The following is a 21,186-nucleotide window of genomic DNA, read 5'->3' on the forward strand; positions in this document are numbered from 1 at the left end:
TCACCACCTCAAAGAAATCCTATAAGGAAAACACATACAAACATTATTGCTAAATTTCCAAACCCTTAGATCAAAAAGAAAAATTTATTAAAAAACAACCCTTACACACACATAATTCAAATATGCTGGAGCTACAATTAAAGTTGTATAGGATATATTATCAGTGACAATAAAAGACCACAGGTTCTGGAATATTATATATTGTCAATCAAAAGAATTAGGCCTTGAGGGCAAAAAATATCTTATCCAGTGAAATTCACCATCATACTGAACAAAAAATTTGACATTTGACAAACTTGCAGATTTTCAGAATTTTGTCTCAATCAAAACTGAAACTTAATAGAAAATCTAACATATAAGAGCCAATATCAAAGACTAATTTCAAGGGACTCAACAAGGGTAAGTTGTTTAGGGTTTATACATGGAAATTTAAATGATATGTCTAAGATTGACTTCAGCAATTGAGTAGTTTAAAAGAAAGATTGGAACAGAGCTGGCTGCATATGACATGATTCTAAAAAGCAAAACTGTGTAGAAAAATGTAAAAAAATTGTAATTATGCTATACAAATGAGATGCAGAGGAAGTGATACAGAGGCATTAGATGGGGCATGAGGGATAATAGTTTTGAAAACCTACTTACATTGGAATGGGTTATATAGGGGAAAATATATATATATATATATATATATATTATATATATATATGTATGTGGGGGTAGAGGTGTGGATATGAATGTCTATGTAGGTATGTAGGTATTCAAAAGTATAGCAAAATGTGTAAAGAAATAAGGGGTGGGGTAGCTAAATGGTGCAATGGATAGAGCACCAGCCCTGAAGTGAGGAAGATCTAAGTTCAAATCCACTTTCAGACACTTAAAACTTCCTAGCTGTATGACCCTGGGCAAGTCACATTACCCCAATTGCCTTAGCAAAAAAAGAAAAAAGAAAAAAAGAAAAAAAAAAGAAAGAAAGAAAGAAAAGAAAGAAAATCAAGAAATTAGAGGTAAGGAAATAGGATAAGGTAGAATATAGAAGGGTGTGAAGATTAACAGGAGTGGGACAAGGTATGTTGATTAACGGGAATAGGATAAAAAAGGAGGGAAATGGTGAGGCAAGAAAATTAGGGAGGGATTCATGGAATGGAAAGGTTAAGTAATAGCAATAGCTAGAAGTAAAACTAAAGTAGAAGAGTTAACAGATTTAGGATATATATACATATATATATATATATATATATATATATATATATATGCACAATAACAAGGATCAGGAATAAAACTTACTAGAAAAAAAGTAAGGCTACTAATTATTGATCTCAAAGTCAAAAAAGATTCAATCAAGAGAGAGATTGTTTTAGATACATGTCTTTATATGTTTATATAAGTGTGTAGATATGCATATATGTATATATGTATTAGACACACATATGTATATGGGTTTGAATATACATATATCTGTATTTAACTATTGTCTGCTTAGGGAAGGTAGGAAGAATAAAAGGGAAAAAAGAATAAAAAGTACACAGTTGAGAACAAAAGAATAGAAAGAAAAGGAAGCAAAGAAAAGATGAACAGTCATGAATATGTTTTCTATTATTATGTATGCTTTATTGAAATGGAAATCCATTGTTACATATTTTTAATCCTATCTGATGTTTTGTTGGGCACATGACAATGCTTTGTTTTTCTTTTTCTGTCTTTCTTTTTCTATTTTTCCCCTTACTTTGCATTTAATTTTAAATAATTTTTAAGTATAAAAATATGGCTCTTAAGAGTTCACAATAAACTCTTTCTAAAAATTAAGCTTTATTTTTTCCACATTAACAGGCATATTTTTTCTATTACAATCAATTCCTTTCTGTCCATAACCATTGAAAAAAGAAGAAAATATCCTTCATAACAAATATAAAGTTAAGCAAAATCCATTTTCACATTGATCATATCCAAAAATGTGGCTAAACTCCTCTTTATGATTTTCCCTGAGCTTAAAATTTGCTTTGCTTATAACTAGTCTCTTTCTGAATCTACCCTGCCTCTTATTTCCTTCTTTTATTTCCATTGCCTCCTGATTCCATATTATATTTCTATATTAAACACTTAGTGAATCTATTCCTTTGAACCAATGAAAGTGAGATTCAAGAGATGCCTGTCTTCCCTATTCTTTCTTTGTATAGACATCTCCTTGGCTATATGAAATAGTAAGTTCCTCTACATTATGAGATATTGTATATCAGCATGAATAAATGAATGAAACATTTTGGACTTCTGACCTTTTTAAATTCTTTTTTAATGAAAAAAAAGTTATTGAAAAAAGTTTCCCTTTTTAAAAGACAAACAAAAAAATATGAGCCTTCATCTTCCCATAAACACATTGTTAAAAATTAGCTGAGAAAAATTAACTTAACAAAATGTAAGTGGAAAATCATTACATGCCCTGCTTATAAAACCTGAAAACTGATGACAAGCAAGAGATGAAAATATTTTATATCTACATATTTTCACCCAAGCTAAGTTAACTAAGTACTTCTCCAAATTTCTCTATCCTTATTTAATCATTTTTTAAATTTCTACAACAATCATATCTTCTTCATAGACATGATATATAAACTGCCTTAAAATTATATTTGATGATTTACAAAATTAGTATATTCACTTTCTTTTCCTTTAAGCTTCAAGGCTCTTGTTTGCTGTTTGGTTGCTGTTTTCCCTTTACATTCTTACAAATTATTAAGGCCCCCAAAAGATCTTTTGTTTATGTGTGTTCTATCTATACTTACCATATTAGAAATTAAAATTTGGAATTATTGAATAATGAGTTTTGCCATCATAGATTCCCTGAAAAGATTTCAAGGACCTCTGCAGCTCTCTGGATAACCAAGTTGTGCGTTTCTCTGAAATTGTGCTTGTAAGTCCTTTGAAACTATTGTCTTCTTCTTGGTTTGTGTCTTGAGCATTCCTGGCACCATAAAAGTTCTTTATCCCGGGAGTCTTCCCTTTACTTAATCTTCTGGCCATTCTTCCCATTTGGATTTTTTGTTAAATTTATTCTATGTACATTTCTTTAGGAAAGTGTGGCCATCTATGTTTCTAGGTTATATGATATGGGGTCTTGAAACTATGTACTTTGAGTATTCAGTACCAGGCATCTGCAAATTCTTAGCAAGCCCTCTGAAGTCTGATCTAGGGTGTGATCTGATCATCATCTCTGTGTATGTCTTACCACCCAGATCCTAATGGATTTGTCCTTAGAGTTCCACTAAGCATTTTTTCTTTCTAGTCTCTGTCAGATAGCAGGAAGACTCAGAGCAGTTGTGCTACCTGCCTACTCCTGGAATGTGCCTGGTCTTAGCACATTAGTTCTAGGATCCTAGTCTGACCACTGGTCTTGAATCTATGACTTTCCTTTTGACTTCCCCTCTTCCACAATTTTGTCATGTTCACTTGTTTCTGTGTTGAATTTGTGATGTTGGGCTAGGAAAAAAAATAACCAGTTGAAGATTCTCTTTAGATTTCTTGTTGATTTGTTGGTTTGGAGCTCTTAGATATTTGTTGAAGTAGTTGGGGTGGGGTGGTGGCTAGAGGGAAGGGAGCTTTCTATATTTCTTCCTTATGCCATCTTTAAAGGTCTATACCAGAACACTTTCTTCATCATCATCTTGTGAGGTACATGGTGTAAACATTATTATCATCATGTTACACCTGAGGAAATCACTGCAAAAGACAAAGTTACTTATCCATATTGATGTAGAAAATTAATGTCAAAGCCAAGACTCAAACTCAGGCATTCTTGTTCAATTCCAGTGTGCCCTTTGATAGTCTATACCTCTGACCATAATCAGGAACTGTACTTTTCCAGTCTCAGTCTGTTACACAGTAAATGATTTTTGCATTTAGCAAAGGCTTTATATTTACTACAGATAGCTGATTGGACTTACATTGTTCTCTTGGGTCACTCAGCCATGACCCACATGGTTCCCACTGTGTGCCAAGTGACAGAGGGCTCTGGTTATATTAGGAGATCATGTGTTCTCATTTGCTGCAGTAAAGGGAAAAAATATTCCCATATGGTCCTCTTTTCTTAAACTATAAAGCTCTAATGACTTGTAGTGACCTCTGGAATGGCCCTTTCTGCCAGATACACCAGACAGCTGCTCCAAAAGCAGAGTGAGCATAAATTGAACTCATAAAAAGGGCTGTGGTTTAGGACTGTTTTGATCTGACTCTCAGGAAGAGTCTGAGTTATTTATATATGAATATCAGAAAGTAAGCTACAAAATTGAAGAATGACATGTTGAAGGCATTTTAGAATATAAAATATTATATCTGGAATAGACCTTAGAATATAGAATATAAAAATTAATAGCCAGAAAGAATTGCAGAATGAATAACGAGCTTTAGAACAAGGAATATAAGAGTTTAAAGAGTACTTGGAACAAAGAAAGATAGTTATGGAGAGAACCTCAGAATATGTAGATTATCAGATCTGGAAGGGAAATGAGAACAATGAACATAGAATGTTAGATCAATAATGAACCTTAGAACACAATGATAGAGCTGAAAGAATTTTAAAATAAGTTATAGAATGGCACCTATTTAAAAGAATTTAAAACATGGAACATTGAATGTTAGAGCTGGAATGGACCTTAGAACACAGTGTTAGAGATGGAACAAAATTTTAAATGTAGATTATAGAATGTCCAGCCCTTTAAAAGAATTTAGAACATGGAGTAGAAAATGTTATAATAGGAAGAGACTTTTGAGGGGAGTAGATGGAAACTTAGGGAAATTAAATAACTTGTCCAAATAAATGATTGGCAGGTAGGGGGGGCTAGAATCCAGGTCCCCTAACTTCCTAGTCTAGTAATCTTTCCATGCCATTACACTAAAAGAAATAGTATATGGATTGGGGATGTAAAAAAGAATGAGTAAAATTGGTAGGAAATTGAAGGGACAAAAGTCTCTCAGAACTGATTCTGGATTCTGCACAAGTGCTATATAACCCCATTATCAAAAGACACAAAATTTCACCCTCTTATTACAATTATTCCAAAACCAAAGAGAGTTTGGTGAGAATATAGTTATGCAAAATATTTAGTTAAAGGCATTTATTATTGTTTTTATTAATGGACTCATAAAATGGTAGAACTGGAAATGATCTTAAAACATGGAAGTTTTGAACATAGAATTTGAGAGGCAGACAGTCTCTTAAGATAGTGTATGTTAGAATACAGATTTTAGAATGACCTCAAAAGAAAGTATTTTAGAAAATGGAATATCAGGAAAGAAAGGTGAACAGAAACAAGAATTTATTGCCTACAACATGCCCAATATAGTGCTAAGCATTTGACAATTATCATCTCTTTTGAGCCTCTCAACAACTCTGGGAAGTATGTGCTACCTTTATTCCTATTATACAGTTCAGGAAACTGAGGCAGACAGAAAGTTGAGTGCCTTGTGTTGGGTTATAGTGCTAGCCATTTGGAGGTCAGAGTTTAACTCATAGAACTATGTTCTGTGTTAGAACATAGAATACTAAACCTTGAAACACAAGAGATGTTGGAATGTAAGACTCCCTAAAGACCATTCTCCCTGGGCTGAATGAACTCTGCTTTAGACAAGCTCTCTGTGCCAAATCCTGGCATCCTCTCCTGACTCTCACCTGCTCTCTTGTGGTCACTAGAAGCAATTGATGCTCAGAGCAGACACCAATTAGTTTTGACAAATTCGTTAAGCCATTAGACATGACTTGTGCATGTTCTCTGGCACCTGCCTCTCTGCCCCAATATTCTTGTGGCTTTCACACGTTGTCTGCAACCTGCCTGTCTGCCTCAGGTGCATCTAGTTTGGGTTTAAAGTCTGTCTCCTAAATTCATGATTCCAGCAGCCCAGGCTGACAGCTAAGCAGGCATCAATAAAGTATCTATTCAGACTAGGCCTGGGAAGTTGGGCTCTTTAGGATAGGAGAGCTTTTTCTTAATGTAAGTTGTAGCAGATTTACAGGCCCTGACATTGGCTCTCTTTTCCCCCTGGCTGGTAGGGATGTGGAAATGAATTGTGGAGAAGCAAATATAAATTTCACTTGGCTAATGAGTGTCATTCTACAGATGCTCAAGTCAAGTGTCATCTCAGAGCTCAGAGCTGCTCAAACTCACTTATCATAAAGCCATTCATCTCTGGGACATGTAAAATTGCATCTGCAAACCAAGCTATGGTCTAAGACAACTCATGAGGGCAAAGTTTGATTAGTCACCTTCCCACCTTAATTCCTACAAATTTTTTTCAACATTTGCAACAGAGTCACAGGGCTTAGATAACTCAAGGAACATTTAGTCTAATCTTCTTTTTTTTACAGGTGAGGAAACTGAGGCCTATAGGGGTAAATGATTTGCCCAAATAAAATAAATGACAAGAAGCAAAATCAGGATTTGAACTAGAGTCTCCTGAGGTGGGTTGTTTCCTTTACATGCTTAAATGTTTAGGTGAAGTAAAATTATAACATGATGCTATCTGTTTGCCTCAGTCCCTTCTCAGAGGTAGTTCTGTTAATGCCCTAAGAATTGCATATTTGAAAGCACCTTAGAGTACTAAAGAGAGGTTTGGATACTACTACTTTTAGCTGTGTAATTTGTTCTACCTCTTTGACCTCTGAGCCTTAGTTTCCTCATCTATAAAGGGGAAGATAATTATTTCCCTCTTTAGAACAGGAATGTTGTGAGAATAAGATGAGATACTTATTGGATGTGAATATGATCTGTTATCTGTTGAAAAATATTCAAATTTAGGAGACTATGATTCTGGTAATTTGGGAAATAGTATAAGAAGCTTTAGTAATAAATGTTGCAGGAAATGCATAGTCATTCTTATACCCTAGATGTTTGCTATTGGGGGAATTTCTGGAGCAGTGTAAGACATCAATACCGTATATTTCACAAGGTCACATATGACTTTTTGGTGAATTGAATTAGTCCAGTAGGTTTCATATTATGGTGAGAGCCCTAAACTGAAGTAATCAAGAGATCTTTTATAGCAGAGTTGGAAATTTGAAGGATGGGGAAGTCCCTTACAGTTCTAAATGTTTATGTGGGCAACAGTGTAAGTAAGCTAGGATGATCAGCTCAAGCTGTCCAAGTTAGAGCCAATGGGTGAGGAGGGCTTAGTAGTGCATCCCCAGATATTCTCCTAACTTTCTATCTACACAGTGTTCTCTGGGAGTAGGTTGGGGGAAGAGGGACCAAGTGTGTTCATGAGAAAAACAAAAAAAGAGCAGTTTGGGAGAAAATTGACTAAGATTTGGTTCAGCTTGTCTAAGCAATCAGGATGAGGAGCATGCAATAGAAATTTCAGGAAGGAAGACTTCAGATAGATGTAAGGAAAAATTATAATTAGCACTATCCCACAGCAAAATGGATTGCCTTGGGAGAAAATGAGTTCCTTTCCTCTAGTGGTCTTCAGATAGATACTTGCTAGGCACTTGTGAGAAATACTGGATAGAGGAAATTCTGGTTCACATACAGTTGAGACAACATCAACACAGAGACTACTTTTGTTTCTGAACTTCTGAGATGCTATCCATTAGACTTTGTATATTGTAGACTGAAGGTTAAAGAGCCAGATGTAATGCTGGAAGGTATTGTCATTCTGCCCTGGTGAGAGCTAGGATTGTTCATGAGGATCTACAGGTAGTAAGTGCTTCCAAGGTTTATGGAAGTGAAGAATTTTGTCTGGGTTTCTCCTCTCCTAAGAATTGTTCTTTTTGTGGCCTGAGGCACTATGGACCCATCAGAGGGGTAGTTCTAACCTATCCCGACTCAGTTCGAAAGCACAAAGTTACTTCATATTAAGAAGAAAGTGAGAGGAACATATACTGAGAGATTCTGGAATGACTACTAGAGATATAACTTTCCAACACTTATTAAAGTCAGTAAGAATCATAGACTCAGGAACATGCTGGACTCAGCTTTTACTTCCTGGAGAGCTAATTGTTAAATTTTCAGTGTGAGCATTTATATTTTGGAAATTAGGATATGCTATAACTCGGGGCTTGAGTTTATTGTTATATAGACTGTATAAACTTAAGAAAGTAATGAAGGAAATATTAATAATGCAGATTAAATATAAAAGTGTGTTGTGTATATAGTCCCTACTTGTTAAATACTTAGCACAATTGTGCATAGTATAGAGCTGTGAGGTCAAAAGAGTCCACCAAGATCACCTAATCAAACTCCTAAAGTGGGAATCCCAATTAAATCATTGAAGAAAGGCAGGCAGGCACACTTCCTGTCCTTGTCAGCACTGTGGGAATTTCCTGGAACAAAAGAGGATTTCATCTTGTTAGTTAAATTAGGGGGACATGGTAGGTATGGGAAAGGGAGAAGAGCCACTGAACTCTCCACACCAAATTACAAAACAAGTTATGGCTGCAATATACTTAATAAAAATGAGAATCTACCCAGAAGGGTGGAAAATAATGACTTTGTCTTTTTTACTTAATCATTCTTCTTGTCCAGCTTCAGGATTTATACATCACAGAACACTCAGCAGTCATCCAGGCTTGTTGGTTGTTGTCCTTCATTCTTGAAGAGGACCAAAACGACCTTGCTGTGTTGGAGTCAAAGTGTGCTCATCAGACCAAGATGAGCTCAGAAGGCTGTACTACCAGTCAGGTGCAAAGAGGCCTCGAGAACATTTGGAGCTTCACATTTGCACAACTTGTGTTCCTTTTGAGCTACTAAAATTCTGCTTCACTCATAGAACATAGCACTTCTTTGATATGGGCATGTCATGTTGGATGATCTTTTGCTAGTGCTTCTCATGTCATGCAGTGGATCCCACAGTTCTTCAAAGAGACCTTGAGAGTGCCCTTTTGTTGCAATGCCCTTTTGTTGCTTTTTTTTTAACCTCCCTATGGGTGAGGTCTATAAAATAATCTCTTAAGTAAATGCCCTTTTGCATTCAACAGCCCAATGGAGTTGCACTCTCATAGTCTGATATTTGAAAAGAATTCTTTCTATACCATATCTTACAAGAAGTCATCTGACTTCTACTCAAAGAACTTCAAGTAAGGGATAATCATAACTGCTCTAGGCATCTCATTTGACTTTTGTAGGGGTTTTTAAGAATGTTTTTCCTGACACTAAGCTTAAATTGCCCACTTTGCCATGTCTACCCATTTCTCCTTTCTCCTTGGGGTCCATCAGGACAAATCTGATGCTTATTCCACATGACTAGTATTGATCTTGCAATCAACCTCCCCTCCCCATCCCCAGATCTGTTCAGATGAATTGCTGTCTGGCCATTCTTTCCCCAGATTTTTTCTCTGTGAAATTGATTTTTTTGTACTCAAGCATAAGATGTTACATTTGTCCCTAGTGAAATTCATTTTATTAGGTTTAGCTCATTTGATTTATTTTCATTTTAGTCAAAGATTTGAGAAGTGAAGTGGCCTTTATTGCCCTCTACATAGCCTTTATTCATTTTAGGAGGGTGTTCTTTTAATAGTCTCTGAAATGTACTTTTTGAATACAGAATCACTGTCCAAGGTGATGGGATTGATCAGGAGTTACATGGAACCATAAAACCCTCTCGGAAAGTTGGTTAAGTTCACGGATTCAAATCAACACTAGCTACGGTAGTAAAAATATTGTTTTAATCTTATCTTGGAAACATCATGCTCTTACCTATGTCTGGCCACCTGACCTTAGTCAAAGGTAACAGAGAGCTTATATATGACTATGAAAACATGAAGCCCAGCATGTAGTAGCAGAATGAAGTTCCCAAATTGGGCACTCAACAATGAAAATTAGATAGCCTGTAGAGTTATGATGCCCTACAATGATATAACACTCCTAGCAAAAAAAAGACATGACAATCTGTAGAAAGCAGTAGAGAAGCATGATAACATCATAGAGGCAGTTTTGAAGTATTGAAAGCATGAGTTGTCTTGGTCAGACTTGTCTCCTATCTGTGTATTCTCTATGTAGGATCCCTGGGCACATATGCTATCTGAATATGTACTTTCTCCTCATGGTATGATAATTTATGGGATAATCAACCTGTTTTCATGATTTACCTGCTTTAAGTACCTCCTGATTCTAATCAATCCTACAACTGCTAAATGAAAATGACAACTGTGATTTCTTTCCCAAACACATGATACTGTCATCCAAGGCTACTCCATGACTGTTCTCATGCTCAAAAGTTGTAATATCCATCAGGTATATTGAATAGTAATCCTCGGGATTCTAGAGGTAATTGCAGAAGAACTGGGTTTCTACTCCTTCATTAGCCAATGTTCTTCTCATTGATAGTCAGCCAGAAAACTCAACTGGCTTTTAGCAAAGGACATATACAAGCAGGTTATAGTGAGAAGTGCTGGTGTAAAAGACTCCCTCCAAATTAGGAACATAGTCTTATATTTAAAATATTTGTCCGGATGTTGAACTCAAAGTCAAATTACAATGGTAGAGAACACATTGACAAAAGGGTAACTTCACAGTTTTGGTTGTTGGAAGTTCTTTTCTCCCTTCATAGAATTTTCATTAAATTTTCCTTTCTTCTGGGTTCAGTTTGGATAAGTCCATTGAATTAACAACTGACATTTCTGTCTGCTATGAGAAGGACTCTTAACCCAATGTTGCCATTGTCCTCTGGTGACTGCTTCTCCATATCTATTTAGAGGTGTTTCCTTTATTTTTAACCACTATTATCTACCTGACATTGCTACTGATCATAGTGGACCCTATCAACTTCATCAATGGTAGGACTTCCAATGGAAACTTAAAATCCTCCAAAATCAGGGAAGGGAGAGAAAGAGAAAAACTACTTCAAGTAATTTCCTCTCACATCTTTGGAGCTCCTCCATCACTACACTTAGTTGTTGCTAGACTTTGAGATTCCGAACTAATTGCATTGAACTAGGGGTATGTCCAATTATTTTAACCAATCACAATATATTTCTTACATGACATAATCAGACAGAGAATCACACAGAAAATCCTGTGATTGGCTAAAAGAATCAGACACATTTCTCAAATTAGTTATAAACTAATATTCACATACTATTGATAGATTGATTCAGTTAAGGAACCTGAAACTTTGGTGATTAAACTCTTTTATGCACAAGTCCGATCATGTCGTTTCCTTTTTGAATAAACTCCAGTGACTCTTTATTGGCTCTAGGATTATAGAGTATTCCTGTATTTAATATTTAAAGTCTTTCATAACCTGGTGTTAGTTTAGCTTTCCAGTCTAATTAAGTATCATTCTTTTCCTGCATTCCATGATCTAGTCAAACAAACAGACTTTGCTTGCTTTTTCTCACACATGATAAATCATCTCTTTTCTCTATGGCTTTCCATTGGCTTTCCTTGTCTCTGAAATTCACTTCCATCTCCCTTCTGCCTCTTAGAATCCTTTGCTCCTTCCAGACTTAACTAAGTACAACCTTCTAAATGAAACTATTCCTGATCTCTAGCTCTTACTGTCCATCCTCTCTCAAACCTAGCTAATTCTTATTTTGTACAATTTTACACACACACACACACACACACTTGTTGCATAGGATGTCTCCCTAAGAGAATAGAAGTTCTTTGAGGACAGAGACTATTTTATTTTAATCTTTATATTCCCAATACTCATCTAGTAAGTCCTTAATAAGTACTAGTTGATTGATTGTAAGTATGTATTTTGTATTATGAACTTTGAGTAAATGTATTTGTTTGAACTAATGTGAATTTTGGGTTTAAAAAAGGAAAAAAAAAACATCAGTAGGGGCTAATAAGTTATGATGTTTAATTGATTCTAATCTATGGAATTTCTTACACATGAGGAAGCTTTTGAAATAACCTCAAGGCAATGCATTGAGTCATATGAGATGACTTGGATTGGTAGAGGAAGACCCTCATCATTTCTTCTTTGAATATTATTATAGCTTCTTATTCATCTTTCTACTTTCAATTAAATAATCTTAGAATTGTCTGGAAGAAACATTGCACAAATTCTCATGCAGAACAAATTCTCATTTTATAGCAGAGAACACTGAAATCAGACTGCTAACATGTTTGTTTAAGGTTATACAGGAAGTTGTAGGAGAGCCAAGACTTAAACTGAAGTGTTCTGACTCCAAATGAATTTTCCTGATGTACAAGTATGACCATGTGACTTTCACGTTCATGAATTCTCAATGGTTCTTCCTTGCCACAACAGATTTCCATAATCAGATTCAAGCCTAATTTTGTGCAGTGCTTTCAATGCACTTGGAGTTCCAGCCAAATCAAGCTAGGAGATGTTACTTCAATCGATCAATCAATGAACATTTATTTATTAAGTATTTCCTATGTGTCAGGCACTGAACTTAATCTTGTCCTGCCTTTTTCTACCTCCATTCATGTATTCAGACCCTCATCTCTACTTGTTTAAATTCTCTTCTCCTTGCAGGACTATTTCAAATGCCCAGCCAAATACTGTGTCACTTTCTTTGATTTCCCTCCCTAATTCCTCCAAGAAAAACTGCTTCTCCTCATCATCCTTATCCCTTCAAACTGTCTTCAAGTAATTTTTCTGATTGTTTCCTTTGTGTTATTTTTTCTACCATGAGCCATATTTGTATACATGTTGCATCTCTTTAATTAGACTTCAGAATTGCATTATTTTTCATCTTTGTTCCAAATTTTTATTGATTTTTTTCTCTCATTTTCTATATCTAATCACTTGCTAAATGATATAATTTTTCTCTGCAGCATTTATCACCCGTCTCTATTCTTAGTAAGTTCAAAGCCCAATAAATGCAGTCTTCAACAGGAAGTCTTCCTTCATTTCCCCCAAATGCTAGTTTCATCCACTCAGTTCACCTCCCAATTTATTCTATATTTATCTTGTTTGTTACAATTGATATATATATATATAGATATAGATATAGATATAGATATAGATATAGATATCTATCTATCTATCTCTCTCTATATATATTTTTTCTTTTTTGAATATAAGTTCCTTGAGGACAGAGATCTTTTAAGTTATTTTTCTTTACATTGCCACCAATTATCATAATATCTGAAATATGGTAAATATTTAATAAATGCTTATCAATTCATAGATTTGCATTCCCATAACATCTAGTGGAGATGTTGGACAGAGTAAATGCTACCTTAATCTTTGCTGAATTGAGACCAGGTTGTGAAAAGAGATTACATTTGTAATTGGATCAAATGAGTTTTGGGAATTTTATTAGATTGTGATTGTCCTATTGCATTCAATTAATAGGAACTGTGCAAACTATTGCTAGTGGAATCCAATTTTAAGTTATATGGTTTGTGTGGTTTTATAATGATTCCATAATTTAGAGTATGAGAGAACAGTGCAGGGCAAGTTATGAACATGGGCTCAGAAACCATTATCAACTATGTACTTTGCACCCCACATTATCCTTATAAGGAATTGAATAGCAGATGCTGCTCAAGTGAGCAGGAAAGTTTCATTGCGTCAGAGCAAAGGGGGAAATAACTATCAGCATCAGAAGTAAGACTTTTACCAAATGGCCACATATTCCCTTGTTTTAGAGGACTAAAGGTAATATAGTGTTGTAGAAAGACTAGGCATCAGGAATCAAATCTTATCTCTGAAATCTTACTAGTGAAGTGGCCATCAATCTTACTAGTTTAACGAAGTTGTTACCCAACTAATTTGAGCCTCAGTTTCTCTATCTTTAAAATGGGCATAATGATATTAGTACTCCTCACAGAATAGTTATAAAAATCAAATGAGATAATAAATGGAAAATGCTATGGTGAATTTAAAGCACTTTAGAAATGTTAGCTTCTGTTGTTATTATCATTAGAACCCTTTTCCTACTAATGAATGAGTTCTCCTAAGCAATGCTTATTCCTCTTTGTCATCCAAAAACTTCTCCTCAGTGTCTTCCTGGAGATGCCAGGTTGTTAAATATTATGTCACTAGAAATGAAGTCCTAGCAAGTCTTATCAATCTAAAAAAGGCTCCCAGGAGGGGCTTATCAACAAATTCTGGGTCTACTGTCTGAAGACTAGTTGAGTGCAGAGGGGCTCATCACTGGAAGGCTGGCCTCTTGGAAATCAAGTCTGTTTGGTCTTCTAAACACTCTCAAGCACATAACGTCAAAAGGGACTATGCATCTCCTGTTTTTGTTTGTTTTTTTTTCCTCAATGTACCTTCATTTTATAAATTGATTTCATCCCACTAAAAGTGGGGGAACATTCTTTTATGTACATTTTGTATTCTTGTTGTTACTAAAAATATATATATATAATCCTATTGTAGGCTGAACAAAGATAAAGCACTTAGTAAGATTTAAGATAACATGTTTGGGATCACAAAGATCTGTGTTCAAATTTAGCCTCATATATTTTCTAATCATGTGTTCCTGGGCAAGTCACTTAATTTTTGCCTCTGTTTACTCAATTGTAAAATGAGGATAATAATAATAATACCCACTTTGTAGGGTTTTTGTGAAAATGAAATGAGACAATACTTGTAATTTAATTAACACATTACTTGGCACGTTACAATCACTTTATAAACATTTGTTCCCTTCCTTTCTGTCTTCCTTCTTTTAGTGTAGAAAAATCTGCCTGAAAAGCTAATGTACATATAAACTATTTTCTTTTCTAAGACCATTAAAATTCCTTTCACGTTCTCTTTGGAGGATTTTTTAAATTTAAGTTTTTTCATATACTCACTCATTAGGAGCTTATCTTTGTAAATGCTGTGGATTGTTAGTTTCTATCTAGTTTTTGCCAGACTTCTTTCCAGTTTCCCCAACAGAGGAACAGGTTTTTGGATAGAGTGAGTTCTTACCCTAATAGATGAACCTCTGGGTTTATCAAATACTAGGCTACTTTATGATTGTATATTTCTATATTTTGCACATCTAACCTGTTCTAATGATCACACTCTCTGTTTCTTACCCAGCATAAACTTACTTTAATAATAACTGCTTTGCAATATAGTTTGAAATCTGGTATGGCTAGGCTCCCTGCCTTCCCACGTCTTTTTCATTTTAAAGGATTTCTTAAAGAATCTTCCTGTAGGCATATGTTTGTATTTCCATGTTTCAAAATAATAACTTCTGTTGATATTTCTTCAATGGTGTGAGATGTGGTCACTTACCACAACAGAATCTTAGGAAGGCTTAAGAATACTTAGGAAAGAAAATAAACCACTCATCTTTAGCAATTTAATTGATTTATGGCAAGGATCAATAACAACTTAGGCTTTCATTGGCTTCCTTGGAGGTGATAGAAGTTCTAGTTAGTTGCCCCTTTAGTATAGGGAAAGAAAAGGCATTTGTTAAGCATTTACAGTGTGTAGGGCACTGTGCTAAGCACTTTAGAACTGTTACCTAATTTGATCCTCCAAAAACCCTGAGTAGATGCTATTATTGACCCCATTTTATAGATGAGGAAATTGAGTTAGACATAGGATAAATGGTTTCCTCAGAATCACATAGTAAGGATCTGAGGCCAGTTTTGACTCAATTTTTCCTGACTCCAGGCCCAGCAATCTATCTAGTGTACCCTCTAAGTGCCTCTAACCCTAAATTCTAATCCTAAGAGCTATTAACCTGGTATATGATCTTGGGGCAAATTACTATATGTATCTGAACCTCAGTTTCCCTAATTTCAAATTGAAGTACTTGGATTATATAATCTCCTCAGAGTTCCTTTGGGCTTTATATTTTTACTCTCTAGTATACTATTAGAGCCACTCTAATCATTATATATATGCACTTCCCTATCATGAATATTCCTGAGGGCTAAAGGATTTAGATTTCTCCCATTTAGTAATACAAACATGAATGGAATGATGTCACAGTTCCCTTTTTATTTTTCTAAAGTATTTTTCTGTCTGGTTGGATGGGGAAACAGAAGGATATAATGGGTTTGCACTGAATTCACTAACCCAATGATGAGGGCCCTGGCTGCAGAGTTTGGCTGCCAAAGGGCCAAGTACATGAATAGAAAGTCACTTAACTTTTATCTGTCTCAGTTTCTTTCATTGTAAAAGGGGATAATAATGGCAATACCTTAGGGGTGCTGTAATAATCAAATTAGATAATATTTATAAGGGGTTAGAACAGTATCTGGAAATAGCAAGAACTTAATAAGTTCATCCTTCCTTCCTTCCTTCCTTCCTTCCTTCCTTCCTTCCTTCCTTCCTTCCTTCCTTCCTTCCTTCCTTCCTTCCTTCCTTCCTTCCTTCCTTCCTTCCTTCCTTCCTTCCTTCCTTCCTTCCTTCCTTCCTTCCTTCTTTTCTCTTCCTGTCTTTCTCTTCCTTTCTTTCTACCTTCTTTCCTTCCTTCAGTTGTCCTATATTGAATATGTTCAGGCTCATGTGAAATTATATATGATTGGATGAATTCATGAAAACTGAATAGCTTGTGAAGCTATATAAGCTTGTTCTTTATCTAAGCCTTTGTGACACACACATGAGAGAACATTTCATGCAATGAATTTATGACAAAGCTGTTATTATGTATTGTTGTGTACAAGTTGGGGTTCCACACTTAACTAAATATTTTCATACTTGTGAACATTTTCTTAAGATGATGAAATATAACATGCTGATTACTTTAAAAAATTTGGAATTTTTATCCTGAATAAAAGGGGACTTAGAATGGCATTATTAATTTCTAATATCTAGGTGTCTTTCATGGAAGAGTGGAACTAGTCTTGTTTGTCTAGTCCTGGGAGGCAAAACTAGAATAAATGAGTAGATCTTACAGGAGGAGTATTTCTTATCAATATGAGAAAGGATTTCCTTAGAATTGTCTGAAAGTAGAATGGCTTGCTTTAGGAGTTAAAAGAAAAAAAAAAACTACTTGACATTCATAATACTGTAGGATTTATAAAATATTTTATAAATATTATCATCAGAAATAGCATCTTTTTTCTACATAAATAAGATTAATCCAGGCTCAAATTGTCCCTCCCAAAAAACTTAATTCTTCATATGGATATTGATGTTAATATTTTGGCATTCCAACAACTGGGATAGAAACAAAAACTCCATAGACCCAGAAGAGAAGCATAAGGGGAAGAGGATGGATCTAGCACAAAACATTACTCTGTGTATCCAGCTAAGATCTAGCCAAATATAATATATCCTTTGTTAAGTCCCATTTAAATATTCTAGAGTTGGTAATTGAGTTTTCCTTTCTCCTTTTTATTTGCATTATGAGAACGATTATCAGGTGGTGATCCATTGGGGAATATTTGCTGCTAAATGGTGAGAATTGGGAAAGAAAGACTGACCATTTTCTTCATTCCTTGGACTCTGCTCCACAAGTCGAAAATAATGACACTCTTTCCACTAAAACAAATTGCCTGCTGGTGAATTCCTTGCCTCTGGATGTCTTTAAAGACACTATACAACCAATTGTTGGGGATATTGAAAATGAATGATCAATAATTTGCATGAAAATTGTATTAGCTACTCTCTGAGATCCCAAACTTTGCGATTTTTCTATTAGTTGAAAAGAATTAGATGCACAACAAAGAAAACCCTTCTCTTCCAATGCTTCTTTTACCAGACTTCATGAAAAATCTTTATTATTTTATCAGCACCTGACATTTCATTATCATCCCAACATATTTTCCAGGTTATAAGCTTACAATTCACTTTGTGTCCTCCAATCTAACCCAGTGAATATGTGCTGTTTATTGTTTGATAGTTCAGTCATGTCTGACCCTATGGATAAGAGCTTGTCAACACTCTCCAGAAGTTTTTTTTTTAGTCACAAATACTGGAGTGTTTTGTTATTCCTTCTACAATGGATTAAAACTAATAGAAATTAACTAAATTGCCTTGTATCATACAACTAGTAAGTATCTGAGGCTGGACTTAAACTCGACTCTTCCTGACTTTAGACCTAGTGCTTTATTCACTGAGCCACTACTTTGATATGTGTTTACCTTTAATTTACTGCAATGATAATTTCTTTCTTCAAAAAGCTCATTGAAAGCAGTGGATAATATGGAGCTGATTCTGACCAAGATGAAGGAGCTGGTTGCTGGAGAAGAAATGATGGGGATGGTGGGACTCTTAGGTTGAAGAGGTAATTTCATTTCAGGATTTGTGATAGTGGAGAGGAAAGTATGATTTCCCTTAGAGATTTTGGGAGAACATATTTGAAAGGGTTTAGAGAAAGTATAGGTAACATTTCCTTGCCTGTAATTCTCTAGGGGAAGTCTGCCCAGAAAGTATGGGGAGCTTTCAAAAGTGTGACTGAAAACACCTAGAGAAACAATTCTAAGGAAGAGCAGGAAGAGATTGTCTATGGAAATAGATATGGAAGCTGAGGGACTAAGGCACCAACCTAGATTTTAAAAAGAAATATTCAAAATATGGAAGCAAGGCGAGGTAACACAAGAGGAATACAAATGTGCAACAATATTCTGTTATTTAGCTCAATATAAAGAGGGACTTTTAAATAATTAAAATTGTTCACTTAGTTGTGTCACTAGAAGTGAGGTAAATATGTTCTCCTGGTGGTGGTCTTTCTCCAGTGTTTGGTCTCTCTCTAACCCAAAGGCAGGATTCAGAGGCAATGAAGTAAGTGACTGTGTCAGGAGGTAGTATAGTAGATATAGCATCTGGTCTGAAGGCAGGAAGACCAGGCTTCAGTTCACTGGACTGTAAACTGGGGATTATAATAGTACTTATCTCCCAGGATTTTGTGATGATCAAATGAAGTAATATTTGTTTAAAAAAAGAGTTTAATATAGTGCTTGGCACATAGTATGGCTAGCCATTGTTATGATTATATTTATTACTGAATTTTCTAAGTCATCATTACTTTAGTGAGGATAGAAGAAAATTGGAAGGAAAAAGAGATCATGTCAAAGTCAAATCTTGCCAAGTCAATTCCAGTGATTTGCATATAGTATGCAGTTAAATAAATATTTGTGCAATGAATAAGTTAATTCCATTCATATTTGTTAATAAATGCTTTTCAATTAAAATGAATTGTAAAATGCCAATTAAATGCATCATATCCAGGATGCAACTCATTGTCAGTGTAGGTATCAAAAACCATATTCTAAATAATGCAGAAACAAAGTAAAAACATGCAAAGGACATTGAGAGATAAGTTTGGTGAATTTGAACAGTTATAGCTAAGTGTTGACAGTGTCCAAAGGACAGTGGTTGGGGCTTTGTTTGTGACAGTAGCATTATGAGTCAGCCTGAATTTTTCTTTCCAATGTACCTAACTTCCTGTACCGGTTTCTTGATTTTACATTAACTGTACTTCCTGTTTGTACTTGCCATCCAATCAAGAGCTTTCTATAAGTATTCTTTCCACATTGGGGAGGGGGATAGAGGCATGTGATCTCACTATATAGAAAATACCAATAAAGTTTTTGACCCTCCATTTTTACTGGAGAAGTCTGATTTTTTTCTTTTACTTTTATGGATGTTTCTAGTAACTTATTTTAAAATTTGGATTATGTATTTGGTCATAGGCTATATGCAACCTTTTTCTGTCACATGTTGGTCTTTTTATAATTTCATCTGATGCTTCCACAAAACTCCCCCCAACTTCACATTTAGCTTTTTATGCTGATCCATGATATATGGGAACAGTGATGGAAAAAAATCATAAGGTGGAAGGGATAACTGTATTCTATTTCATGAGGGAGTGGATTAATTGACCTTCAAGATTCTTTACAACTTTAAAACTTTATGATTCTATGGTTCCATTTATGTTTGCTTCCAGATTTCTCTTTAGATGTTAATACTTTGCTATATCTATTTTAATTTTCCTGAATTTCTCTTGCAACCCCTGAGGGGCCAGGGCATGATTTTGTTAGCTCTAGGCAAGTTCAAAAGTACAAACTAGAATGTAATTAGTACATTAAAGAGATATGAAGATAGAGCTGGTAAGAGATCTAAGGGAAGAAAGATTATTTCTCAGTAAAGAAATCTCAGAAGGCTTCAATTCAGAGGTGGCATTTGAGCTGTCCCTTAGAAAGAATTTAGCTGTTTAGCTATCCTGGGCAAAATTCTTATTGGACTTTATGTGAAAAATCATCTTTATATGTAATAAATAAAATATTTGAAGGAAAAGTCAAATAGTACAAAAATCAAAAAAAGTAGATTAAATTGGAAAATATGTGAGATTTAGGTTCAATGTATGATTAAGGATTTTGGATTTTACTTGATAATTGGTGAAGAAGTGCTATAACAAAATAAAAGCAGGCATAGGCTTCCTAATTTGCCACTTTAGGTAATTAAAGTTTTTAGCGCCATCCAGGAGATCTGTGAATTGACAGCCACAGGTTTCTAATATGGGCCATATTGTTCTTTGAAGAAAAAAAAAAAAAAACACGGTAAATCTGACCTCATCAATTACAGGAAGTAAGAGAAATAATGCCCCTTCCCACCTCAAACTGACTCCAGTCAGAATAATTAATCTCCAAAACAGGGAGATAGCAAAGAATCATGTGACAGGGTAGAGAAAATGGCTTTCTATTGTTTATAGGACAATACCTGCTCACTCCACCATTGACCTAATCTTTTAAAAGGAGAAGTGTAATGCTGTAGGCAAGATAGAGATTAGAGAGTATTTAATATTTTATTTAAAAGGGAGAAATTTACTGGGACCTGTAATGTTCTATTGTTTCTAAATTGCAATTGTTCTCTTCGGGGCAGGTTTCTTGGGGAGACTTCTGGAGGCCACCTTCCTTTCAGTTCAGTTCAATAATACCAAAGTGCAGCCAGGAGTTAAACTCCTTTACTGTCTCTTTCCAAATCTTATCTCCAGATCCTTTATTTTCTCCTTCAAGTTTTGTCTCCTTCACTTGGGGCTCGGCTAGCTTTCTGGAGGCCTTCCTCTCTCTTTGGTTCCTGAGAGCTCTTGTCTGAATGTCTCCAGCCATCACGAAGTTAGATGTGGGAATGAATCAGACTCTACCTCCAAGAGTGTGGGATTGTGGGTTTCCCAGAAGTCAATGATAGTTGTGAATCTCTTCCCAGGGAGTGGGCTTGTGGGTACTCCCTGGGTTTGTGGGAGCTCCTTAAAAGAATGCTGTCTTAAAAGTGTGAATCTCATGGAATTCTAGTAAATACATTACTGATGTAGAGAAATGTTAAATACCATGCTAAATTAAATAATTATATCCATTCTAGTGACTTAGCACCTTGTAAGAATCC

The sequence above is a fragment of the Sminthopsis crassicaudata genome, chromosome 1 (genome assembly GCF_048593235.1).
Source record: "Sminthopsis crassicaudata isolate SCR6 chromosome 1, ASM4859323v1, whole genome shotgun sequence".
Lineage (NCBI taxonomy): Eukaryota > Metazoa > Chordata > Mammalia > Dasyuromorphia > Dasyuridae > Sminthopsis > Sminthopsis crassicaudata.